The 12,921-nt window shown below is 37.9% G+C and overlaps 1 protein-coding gene and 1 pseudogene across 9 annotated transcripts in view; one reads left to right on the forward strand and one right to left on the reverse strand.

Annotated features, from left to right (window-relative positions):
- LOC110285079 (protocadherin alpha-4) overlaps window positions 1-12,921 on the forward strand; it is a 225,915-nt gene that overhangs the window by 113,248 nt on the left and 99,746 nt on the right. The window lies entirely within an intron of this gene.
- LOC110285080 lies at window positions 910-3,637 on the reverse strand (annotated as a pseudogene).

Genomic DNA, 12,921 nt, shown 5'->3' on the forward strand with positions numbered 1-12,921 from the left:
CTCAGGTCCCGCGCGCAATTGGATTGGAGCAGAAGCTGTGTTCCACTCACCAGAAGTCTTAAGATCCTGTGGTGGGTGTTGTGGGTAGCTGGCGAGTGTCAGCTGACCCTGTGCCCTAGCTACGCCGGTGCTGGTCTAGTCTATGTCTTTTTATTGGGATATTGAGTCCATTGATATTAGGAGTTATTAAGGAAAAGTCATTGTTGCTTCCTGTTATTTTTCTTGTTAGAGTTGGAGTTTTGTTCGTGTGGCTATCTTGATTTAGGTTTGTTGAAAGATTACTTTCTTGCCTTTTCTAGGGTGTAGTTTCCTTCCTTGCATTGGAGTTTTCCCTTTATTATCCTTTGAAGGGTTGGATTTGTAGAAAGATATTGTATAAATTTGGTTTTGTTATGGAATACCTTGGTTTCTCCATCTATGGTAATTGAATGTTTTGCTCAGTATAGTAGCCTGGGCTGGCATTTGTGTTCTCTTAGGGTCTGTATGACATCTGCTCAGGATCTTCTGGCTTTCATAGTCTCTGGGGGAGAAGTCAGGTGTAATTCTGATAGGTCTGCCTTTATATATTACTTGACATTTTTTACTTACTGCTTTTTTTTAATGTGCAAAATGGAAGGATTTTATTGTGTGATACTAAATAAGAAACCATATTTACATCTGCCAGCCCCGCCAGGAAATGTGAGTCAGTACTACTGATTCACATATTCATTTTGAATTAATGGAGGATGTTTTTGACTGCACTTTTCAATATAGTCAGCAATGATTTGAATTAGCATGTTCTCTTAAACTTCTGTATTGAATCACAAATAAGGTGTAGTTTATTCATGGAACTAGATCTGAAGAAGCTGACAATCTTTCCAGTCATCTCCCATCTCTGCTATTTCTTCTGACTCCATCTGCCTCCCTCCATCACCGTGCTGGATTCTTCTCATCTTCTACATCCTTTCCCGAGGAATCTCGAGGCAAGGATGTCTGTTCCTGTGAAAGAATATGGATGATCCCAGTTCCCCCAACTCCATTCTGTCCTCTTGAAATGTATTTCATTTTCCAGAATAAGTCAAAACACTACTAGGATTTCAAGAACCTAAATTCCGTCTTCCTTGCATCACAAACTACAGATAACTCCATTGTGTGTTCTGTAGACACCCATTTTAACTATAAGACTTTCTATTTGCCTGGTCTTGTGTCATTTATCTTCACTGTTGTCCTGGAATTTATATAAGGCAGGTATACTTTTATAGAAATTTCAATTTCAGAGAGATCAAACAATATGGGCAATAACCCACAGGTATAACATGTCAGAATGAGCCAAACTCATCTCACGTCATTTATGATTCTATTAATGGAATGTGCCATGTTCCAGAGTTTAAGTGAATGAGTCAGTAACTTTCTAGGTCCCTTCAGGGATTTATGCTATACTTCTACTGGTTATTTTTTCTCCTGGAATGAAAACAGGTATAAATGTTTGGTTATCAAATTGGATTCTCTTATTTTAGCTGTTCATTCATATTTCTCTCATTTCTAAATTAAAGAAGTTATTTGTTCAAATAGTCTTAAGTATTGCCCCTCTCTTAGAAAGCTTTTCAAGTTACCTATTTCTATTTGTCAAAAGAGAGACAGCTAGCATGTCAGATACCACTAATTCTTCTACAAAATTATTTCATATTTAAAACCAATTAAAAACATTAAAAAACCCTCATGGATTTTTCATCTCTAGAGTCATAATATATATTTGTCTTTCCTTTCACTCAGTTTCTTCTCTTTCTTCACTTGGGAAAAACAGTCAGTGTCTCCCTGCTGATTATCTGTTTCCAACACAATGCCAGTTTTATAAGAGTCAGGAGGACTCTTGCTTTCAGTGTCTACTACAAAGAAAAAACAAACCTAAACTGGAAAGTGAAATTTAATATTGACTCATTTAGGCCACATGATCAATACTGCTAACATACACCCAGGAAATACACATATATAAAATTTAAAAAATTATATGAACAATCCTGAAGAGGCCAAAGAGCTTTCAACGTTATGGCCCCTTAACTCACAGTAACTTGTATAATATAATATATGAAAAATAAGGGCACAGAAATTGGGAGCACACATAGGAAGTTGTTTTGTGATTTTCTTAATTTTGATTGTATTGTTTTCCTGTCTTCTGGAGGTAAGATTTTGATTTCAAAAGTAACAAAATATTTGAGAAGGGAATTTACATCCTGCAGTTTCAAATGGTATACTTGGGCAATTTTCTCAGCAGTCCATGTTTCTGGAGAGAGTTTATGGTTATTGAGAAGGGTCAATGCCTCTACAACAGTAATCTTGCCTTTGGGAATGTCCATGATATACTTTTATTTCTTCATTTTTTTATTAGATATTTTCTTTATTTACATTTCAAATGTTATCCTCTCTCCTAGTTTCCTCTTCAAAAATCTCTTACACTCTGCTCCCTTTCCCTGTTCCCCAACCCATCCACTCCTATTCCTGGTCCTGGCATTCCCCTATACTGGAGCATAGAGCCTTCACAGGACCAAGGGCCTCTCCTCCCATTGATTACTGACTAGGACATCCTTTGCTACAAATATAGCTAGAACCACAAGTTTCACCATATGTTTTCTTTGATAGGTGGTATAGTTCCAAGGAGCTCTGGGGGTACATATGGGAGCTCTGGTTAGTTTGATATTCCCTCTATGGGGGCTTCAGTCCCCTTCAGCTCCCTGGGTATCTCTCTGGCTCCTTCATTGGGGACCTTGTGCTCCGTCCAATGGCTGACTGTGAGCATCCACTTCTGTATTTACCAGGCACTGGAAGAGCCTCGCAGGCGACAGCTATATCAGGCTCCTGTCAGCCAGCTCTTGTTGGTATCTGCCTCGTGTCTGGGTTTGGTGGTTGTTTATGGGGTAGATCCCCAAGTGGGGCAGTCACTGAATGGTCATTCCTTCAGGCTCTGCTCCAAACTTTGTCTCTGTAACTCCTTTAATAGGCATTTTGTTCCCCATTCTAAGAAGGAATGAAGTATCCACACTTTGGTCTTCCTTCTTCTTGAGTTTCATGTGTTTTACAAATTATATCTTAGGTATTCTGTTTCTAGGCTAATATCCACTTATCAGTGAGTGCATATCATGTGTGTTCTTTTGTGATTGGGTTACCTCACTCAGAATGATATCTTCCAGATCCAGCCATTTGCCTAAGAATTTCATGAATTCATTGTTTTAAATAACTGAATAGTACTCCATTGTGTAAATGTACCACATATTCTGTATCCATTCTTCTGTTGAGGGACATCTGGGTTCTTTCTAGCTTCTGGCTATTATAAATAAGGCTGCTAGTTCATGATATTCTTATCAAAGTGATCTCCTATCGGCAGCCTTAATTCCTTTGGTTCTTGTTGTGGTTCAACTTTTACTGGCAAGGAAGGCACCGGATCTTTGGACTTGACATATATATCTCTTAGCAATGACAGAAGCTTGTTATCCTTTCTAGAAAAAGCTTCTTTGATTTCTGGATACTGACTCAGGTGCTCCTGCAGGAGGCCATAGGTGGAAGGGTGCTTGGGTGCCATCGAGTGCTTCTTCTTGCTCATCTCCCACTCTGCTCACTTCACCACATTGGAGTTCCTGAAGGCATGGGTCACACGAGCCCCCATCTCTAAATCATGATGCCCTTAGTTCACTATGCGTGTGGGGAAGACACCAGCACCAATGACCTCGCCCCTTACTGCCTTTAACATTCTCTCTTTGTTTTGTGCATTTGGTGTTTTGATTATTATGTGACAGGAGGAATTACTTTTCTGGTCTAAACTATTTGGAGTTCTGTAGGCTTCTTGTATGTTCATGGGCATCTCTTTCTTTAGGTTGCGAAAGTTTTCTTCTATAATTTTTTGGAAGATATTTACTGGCCCTTTAAATTGGAAATCTCCCTTCTTGTCTATACCTATTATCCTTAGGTTTGGACTTCTCATTGTGTCCTGGATTTCCTGGATGTTTTGGGTTAAGATCTTTTTGCATTTCACATTTTCTTTGATTGTTGTGTCAATGTTTTCTATGGTATCTTCTGCACCTGACATTCTCCCTTCTATCTCTTGTATTCTGTTTGTTATGCTTGCATCTATGGCTCCTGACTTTTTCCTAGGTTTTTTATTTTCAGAGTGGTCTCCCTTTGTGATTTCTTTATTGTTTATACTTCCATTTTTAGATCCTGGATGGTTTTGTTCAATTCTTTCACTTGTTCAGATGTATTCTCCTGTATTTCTTTAAGGGAGTTATTTATGTCCTTCTTATTGTCCTCCATCTTCATCCTCATCATGAGAAGTGACCTTAAATCCATATCTTGCTTTTCTGGTGTGATGTTGTATCCAGGACTTGCTATGATGGGAGAGTTGTGTTCTGATGATGCCAAGTAACTTTGGTTTCTGTTGCTTCTGTTCTTATGCTTGCCTCCCGCCATCTGATTATCTCAAGTGCTCCCAGCCCTTGATATATCTGATTGGAGCCTGTCCTTCCTGTAATCCCAGTTGAGTCAGAACTTCTCAGAGTCCAGCTTTCTTTGTGATCCTGTGATTCTGGGATCCTGTGATGCTGAGATTCTGGTTATGTCAGAGTTCTTGGCAGTCAAGCTTCCTCTGAGACCCTGAGATCCTGGTGTGACAAAGCTTCTGGGATCTTGGGATCCTGGGATCCTGGAAGTGGTACCTCCTCTGGGGACTGTGGGGCTGTCCACTGAGTTGGAAACCAAGGTAGACCAGCACCAACCAGAAGGAACCCGAGCCACTGCTCAGTCAGAGTTTTTGTGTCTCTGCTCCAGCTGGCCCCAGGCATCCCCGGTTCTGTTGGAACAGATGTTGTGTTCCACTCACCAGTGAACCTAAGATCCTGGGTGTGCTAGAGCACCTGGGGACGGGGTGGAGAGTCCTCTGGGGATGGTGGGACTGTCTGCCGAGTTTAGGCGCAAGGTGGCCTGGTGCTGGCGCTAACTGGAAGGAACACTTAAAAACATATTCTTAAATTCTAAATAACAACAACAAAATTCAAAACAACTTAAGATTATTTATGAAACTATTTTTAGTCTTCTCTCATATCAGAGATTTAAAAAGGAATAAATATTACCTGAGTATTCAGGAAATGCAGGCATGCAGACTCCAAAACTATAGAAATGACAGGGAAATCTGGCTGCCTGGATACTTCCCCTATTTCCTTCAGCATTCTGGCCCAGAATATCTAACAGAGCTTTTGTGAATCAGGACATATGAAGAACTTGTCTACCTTGTCCTTGCAAAGTTGGCAGTTGACTTCCCTGTGTCTTGCTTGTCAGTTTTTAAAATATTCTATCTGCAGTTGGGCAGTTTCTTGTCCAGTGGCTAGCTTTCAACATATAAAGCAAACTCCATAGGAGGTTCTTTGATGCCTATCATCTTTGAAGTAGAATGGGTGTGCTGCCATTATCTCACTCTCATTGTCAAAAGGCCTTTTATTATTGAAACATCTTTAAAATGTCATATTCTGTACATCTCTGACGTTTTTGGAGACTATCGATCCACCTATCATCTACGTATGCATGTATGTATGTATGTATGTATGTATGTATGTATGTATGTATCTATCTATCTATCTATCTATCTATCTACCTATCTATCTATCTATCTATCTATCTATCTATCTATCTATCTATCTATCTATCTATCTATCTACTGTATATCCAAATAGCAAAATGTTGCTTGTTTTTAGCTATTTACATTTTGTCAACCCTGGAAACATATTTCTGTAATTAACTCGTGTATCTAACATGACCATGAGTTTGATTGTCTGACTATTAACTTTCATTTAAAATTATCCTAAACAGCTTGTAATTGAAGCTTTTTAAAAGGACTAGAACTTAATATTGCATTTTAAAGAATTACATAAGTATAATACCTTAAAAAGAGTATGTTATCACCAAAATGGCTTTAATATTGTCAATATACAAATATTTATAGCAATGTAACCAAATTTAACCTAAATTTTATATCAATACACAATAATGTATTACCAATATAAGATTTTTGCCTAACAGTTGTTCTGAGTTTAAGAGTAGATTCAATAATCTACCCTTCACTACTATTATTTCTTTATTGCTTCTATATCCCCCGTTTTTCTTCTCATCCCTTCTTTTTCCTCTCCAATCTAACCCTAGGTGGGAGAGAAAGAAGGATAGAGGAAAGAAAAAGAAAGAGAAACAGAAATCCCTGAATCTAACATTCCTAACTTTGCTTTCTCCTTGATCAAGACCATAACAAATTGTAACCACTTCCCTTAAACATGGACAAACATCCATCATCCATTGAGTGACCAATGCCCATCTTTTTCACCTCTTGGGAATGGAGTTATCAGTCTCTTAAAATTTCTTACTGCTGACTTGGGGTATCAGTTTCCTTTCAGGGGCCCCCTAAAATGGGATATTAGTCAGTCTATATGCTAGTATAGCATTTGCTGTCCAGTCTCTGCATGTTGAGAAAGTTCAGGGCTAAAATGAAGTCCTGGCTGGAAAAGGTTTTGATGCTAGAAGATATAATCCTCTAAGCTACTCTGCCTATTTCCTGGTCAAAAGCCCCATAATATTTGTATTTAGGACTTTCCATGCTCTAAATGAACTCTCATAATGTCTTCTCTCTTCCTTCCTGGCTGAATCTTCTTACTCTTCTCTCTCTCACCTGCCCCTGGTTGGTGGATGACCCACTCTTTTCTCTCTTCTGCCCAGCTATTGGCTGATTTGAAACAGTCCCAGATACAGATTTCTGAGAAAAAGGTATTGAGTTAGTCTGAGAAAGGATCACCTGGGATTCTTATCTTCTGTGGTGTCTAGTTCTTTTGCTCTGTAAACATATAAACTCTCAGAAGTAACATAAATTTTTACAATATCATATATGGGAAATATGTGGTGTGCACAATTCAATTAAAGATGACTTTTTGCTTTTTGTTTGATCAGGTAAGGCATCTTTATTGATAAGTTAGTTTGGATTGTATAACCAAACTTTAATATAAGTCTTTACTTATCCAATTTGAAAGGATAGCATGATAAGTCTTTGATGATTCTGTAACCAACAAGATTTATTGGCTATGCATAGCTGATGTTCTGACTGAGACACTTTCATGTCTCAGCTAATTTCAGAGTCCTTTCCACGTAGAGGGAATCAGTGTCCATTTTACCTGTTTTTTCCTTCTTCTTGATTTAAACTTATTAGTTTTCTTTCTTATGGTTGTCTATATTCAGGATTTAATTTTTTAATTTGACCCTTGGTCCTATGTATTCAATACATTTTAGATTTTGTTTTATTTGAGACATTTCCTAGGTACTGTATAAATACCTTTTGAAGTGGCCAAGTTGGAGTCCATGAATTTTGTAAAACTGTTATATTTTCTCCTATATCCATTAAGACTTTTGTAATTTTAATTTTGGTCTCTTATCTTTTATAGAAGTTTGCCAAAATATCTGGGGTTTTCTTGGTATATTTAGAATCTCTGTTTTATCCATTGAAGCTGCCCTGGCTTTGATATCTGGGTTATTAACATTTATACCCAGAGCAGTGTTGTTTAATTGTTCTGTGAGTGATTTTTCCCACTGTTGACCTGAAATGACCTATTTGAATTTGATATTTGTGCATCTTAGGGTATTTTCTGCCAAGGAGTTACCTTGTCTGTTACTTGTTGATCTACATTCATTAGTTCAGTGTTGGCCTTTGCCATGTCTTCTGAATATTCCAGAAGGCTTGGCCTTCTTTTTGCATTTTCTCTAGGAAAAACATTTCTTTTTCTAGAAATTCCTTATGTACAGTCCTCAGATGATCTCATTCAATGAAGCTTTTATCTGTTACTTCCACATCTGCATTTTAGAGGAAATTTTCTTCATGAATTATTATTATTATAGAATATTTTATCCTTAGGAACTATTTGTCTACAGTCCTTAAGGGAATGACCTGATTTTTCACAGCCATCACAATGGATATTTTGTGATTTGTATCTCTTGTAATTGTTTTCACAACCAAAATTGAGCTATGAGCATTAAACTCTATGTTTTCAGTAGTTTTAATCCATTGATAGAGAGGTACAGATATGGGTAGAGAAATTGTAATTGAATATTTAGCTTTGGGAAAGGCTAATGTTGAATGCAAAATAACTTTTAACATCCAGAGCTCTATTTAGGGATGTAGTCAACTTCTGTAAAAAACCAGTGAACGATTCATTTGAACCACGTGTTATTTTTGTAAATGACTTGGCTCATTCCTGTTGTTCAACCTTGTCCCAAACATTTAAACTATCATCAAACATTGTTTTAGGACAGCATCATCAAGGGCAATCTATGCTCTCAATTCAGAATATAGACTTTCACCTTGTAACTTCACCTAGTAACTTGACAATGCCTCTAGTCCTATTTCATAGCTCCGTGACTGAAGTCTCATCTTTCCAACATATTAGCAATTGTAATTGAGGGTCAAACTCTAAGATGGCTGTATCAAATCCCTCCAATCTTTTGGGACCATACAATTTTACATGGCCCAAGTATTAAGAATCTGTTTTGACAAATGGTTAATGTAAGTCATAGGACATTATTGCTTCCTTAAATCTTTTTAAATCGTGTGTCTCTATGCATTGCCATTTGAGTTCTTGATAACCCTTTGGATTTCTCTCATCTCCTTCTAATTCCCTTACTAAGAATGGGAAAATCAGTTTAGTTTTTAAAAAGCAGATATAGACTGCCTTTTTGTAATCTTTTTATAAGGTGGTGCTATAGGTTATGACCTTCCTCCTCTGTCTCAATCTCAGTATCTTCTTTAATTATATATATAGTCTATATATTCTAATTTTCTTTTTAAGGTTTGTCTCCAATTTTCACCTTTTTATTTTTCTCTTTATATCTCTATCATCTCAGTAACTTCTTTCTTCTTATTTATAAATTGTAGGCATATTTTTTTCTTCACTGTGTAAAGATTATCCTTGTGTTATTCAAATGTTGATTTCTCTGCCTTCATATCTTGTTTCAATCTAAACATGGAATTATAATGCTTATGGCAGGAATCTTCTGTTTTATGTTTGTGTAAACAATTCTTTCCATTTATTCTCTGGATTGTCAATGAAATGTGGTCATCCAATAGCTGGGCAGAAGAGAGAAGAATGGGTAATTCACCGTACAGGGAAGGGGGAGAGAGAGAAAAGAATAAGAAGATTCAGCCAGGAAGCAAGAGAGAAGACATCATGAGAGTTCATTTGGAGCACGGGAAGTCCTCAATGCAAATATTATGGGGCTTTTGACCAGGATATAGGCAGATTATCTTAGAGGATTAGAATAAATCAACAACTGCCCAGGCATTGAGGTAATGCTTGATTAAATAAATCTTGATTTCTCTGTGTTGTTATTAGAGAATTGGCTAGGATAAATTAAAAACAGCCACTGTATTAATTTACTGTATAGATTTATATAATTTTTCTTCTAATTTTTGACTCCATTTTTCATTTTTCTCTTTTTATTGTTTCTCCAAAGTCCTTTCCTTTAGAAGGCATAAGACTTCATCATGGTTATCAGGATTAAAATGATTACCAATGCAATAGTAATCATAATTGGTAGTTCTCATTTCCAATTAGATCATTTATCTCTTTCTCTTATGTTTCTATCCTTAAGTCTTTTAAAACTACATTATGTATAGTCCAAAAGGTCTGGGTCAGTGTTCCTCTCATCTTTATAGTTCTCATATCTTTAATTTTTCTCTAAGGTCTTCATTTTACTGATTTAAAACTCTTTTGTATGATTATTTATACCCAATTTCTTTTTTCTTTAATTGTTTATAATTTTAATAACTTATCAGTTCAAAAGTCTGAGGCTTTTATTTTGGATCTGGCTTCTGTTGCCTGCAGCCATTATTTGCCATGAAGGACAAGACTTACAGGGCTAAACCTCCTGCAAGTGACGACCAGACAAGGAGAGTAAGTCATGCCATACTGTGAGTCATTTGCCAGCTTCTTAGTGGCATCTGCAGTGACTGGCCCAACAAACTGCAGTCTATAGCCTCTGTGAGTGCCTGGACTTGCCCAAAATACTGATGCACAGCTCTGGCACTTGATTGCTGAGCTAACTGTTCACAGACCTGATTAAAGTATCTGGCATCCAGCTGCTGGCCTTGTTGTATAACAGCCAAACTAGGCCTTTCCCGTTTGGCACCAGATAGCAAACCACCTTCCACCCTGGACTTCTCAGGCTGTAAGCCTGGATTCTGTGCCCCACATTGGGCACCATTTGAAATGAGCTTTCTACCTGGCCTCTTTGTTCCCTGAAATAATGACCCCGAGACCAAATTATTTCTGAATAACTGCCTAGGACAAAAGCTTTTGTATGTTCCCTGACTAGTTCATAATTTTATTATCAGTTTATTCTAGTATAAGTCATGCCATGTGATTGGTTACCTCTCCTCAGCTTCATGAGACTGTCCCCTTTAGCATTCAGGGAAAAATCTCCTGCACCTATTTCCCAGAATTATCTCTCTCTGTTGGATGTCCCATCTTCTAATCCTCCCTAAGCTCATTAGATATAGTGTTTTTATCGACAGGTGATAATGCCAAACAGTATGCAAATTTTTTCAAACATGAAAGATGCAAGATCGAGTGGTCATGGTATTTTATACTCTGGTTTCAGAAAGCCATGTAATGCTTAGCAAGGACACAATCCTTTTAATGAGGCCATTAAAGACACAGCATAGAGTTGGGAAGGTAAATTCTAAGCTGCATTGGAGATGCCAGAACCATGGCATATTCTCCAAAGAACACTTTGTACATGGGGCGAAGCCAGCTCAAGAGAGAGAGTCTGTGTGGTAGAGATAGTGGCACTAAGAAGGCAGGAATATGAAACACTTTGGAGCCCAGATAACTTCATCACAAGCCCAAAATGAAGTTGTAAGACTTAGTGATTGCTGTAGTGTGAATTGTTTTAGCTTTTGTTTAATTCTTCATTGGCAATCCCTCATTATTCCCCTTTGGAATGAGTCTGAATCTTTGTTTTGTTTGTTTTTTCTGTTGCTGGGATTAAAATACAGAAAAAAGTAACTTAAGGAAGAAAAGTTTTATTTCAACTCATAGTTTCCAGGTTGCAGTCATCGTTGCCAGGAAGATACAGTACCATGAGCTTGAGATAGCTGGTCACATTTTATCCATAGTTAAGAAACAGAGATCGTAAAAGGCTTGCACAGTTCTCAGATCCTTATCCTCTTTTTATTTAGTTCAGGGTGTAGTCCAAAAAATGGTACCACCCACATTTAGGAGTCATCTCAGTTATCAGCCACCAGTTAACCCAACTGAGACAATCCCTCTTGGGTATGAACAGAGGCCCATCTGCCAGATGCTTCTATATTTTGTCAAAACTAACAACACTAACTATCATAGAATGTTGACTCTGTATTCTTGTATATTGGAACCATGTAACTAATTTTTTTTTTGATATTACAGGTCAGTAGTTCTCAACCTGTGGCTCATGATCCCCCTGGCAAACCTATATATCCAAAACCTTTTACATTACAATTCACCACAGTAGCAAAATTGCAGCTATGAGGTAGCAATGAAAATCATTTTGGCCGGGCGTGGTGGCGCACGCCTTTAATCCCAGCACTCGGGAGGCAGAGGCAAGTGGATTTCTGAGTTCGAGGCCAGCCTGGTCTACAAAGTGAGTTCCAGGACAGCCAGGGCTATACAGAGAAACCCTGTCTCAAAAAACCAAAAAAAAAAAAAAAAAAAAGAAAATCATTTTATGCTTGGAGGGGATCACTTCAGCATGAGGATTTGTACTAAAGGGTTGCAGCATTAGGAATGGCAAGAACCACTGTTACAGGAACTCACTTAAGTCATTTCACTGAACCTCAGAAAAGACTTTGACATTTGGAATTTTGATCAATTTTGCATTTGTTGTCTATAGGTACTAGGATGTTGGATTAAATGTATTAGCATGAGAGGACTATGAGTCCATAGGGACCAGTGGCAGAAGGCTGTGGTTTGAATGTGAAGTGGTTTTGGTCAGCCTATGTGTTTCAGTATTGGTTTCCAGGTGGTGGTATTGTTTGGAAGGAGTGTAGAATCTTTAGGAAGTGGGGTTTTGCTAGAAGTGGCTCAGTGGGATGGCCTTGAACCTTTGTAGTTCAGGACTGCTTCCTGTTTTCTGTTTGCTCACCATCAAGAATCAGAGAGAAATGAATTGCTGAATGCTCACTCTTTCTTCTTCTCATTCAGTCCAGGACCCTGTCCCTGTGAAACAGTATTCTCCACAGAGTGAGCTATCCTACCTCAATTAAACATCTCTGGAAGTGTCTTTTCAGGCACAATCAGAAGTCTTATCTCATAGTTGATTCTAAATTTAGTCAATTTCACAGTCAAGATTAATTACCACAGGTACTTTATCATGGAGTATCTCTAATTTCCCCTACCTATTCCTTGTTGAATTGCTGTTATTCATTTTTCTTACCCAAGAGCTAGAATCATCTCTTGCATTATTACCACCGTTATTTCAAGTAAGTAGCCATCTTTTATATTAATAAAGAATAGCAAAATTAACAGTATAGTGGGGGCAGGAACCATCAGTGAATCCTATGTGCACAAGAACTTAAAAAAATGTTAAAGCCAGACAGAAGGATTTGCAATACCTGAAAGTAAAAGTGAAACAAATACAGAGCTTTTTACCCAGAATACCAAACAGCAGTACTGAAAGTTTCCAGAAATAAAGATACTAGGAAAACCCTGGAAAGGAAAGAGCTAGAATTATAGTGATTGAAACTGGACTAGGAATACTTCAGAACCTCCCTGGAAACTTGCTGGTTGATATCAGGAGGGAAAGAGAGAGAGGGGGGAGAGAGGGGGGGGAGAGAGAGAGAGAGAGAGAGAGAGAGAGAGAGAGAGAGAGAGAGAGAAGAGAAGAGAAGAGAAGAGG

Source organism: Mus caroli, chromosome 18 (assembly GCF_900094665.2).
Source record: "Mus caroli chromosome 18, CAROLI_EIJ_v1.1, whole genome shotgun sequence".
Lineage (NCBI taxonomy): Eukaryota > Metazoa > Chordata > Mammalia > Rodentia > Muridae > Mus > Mus caroli.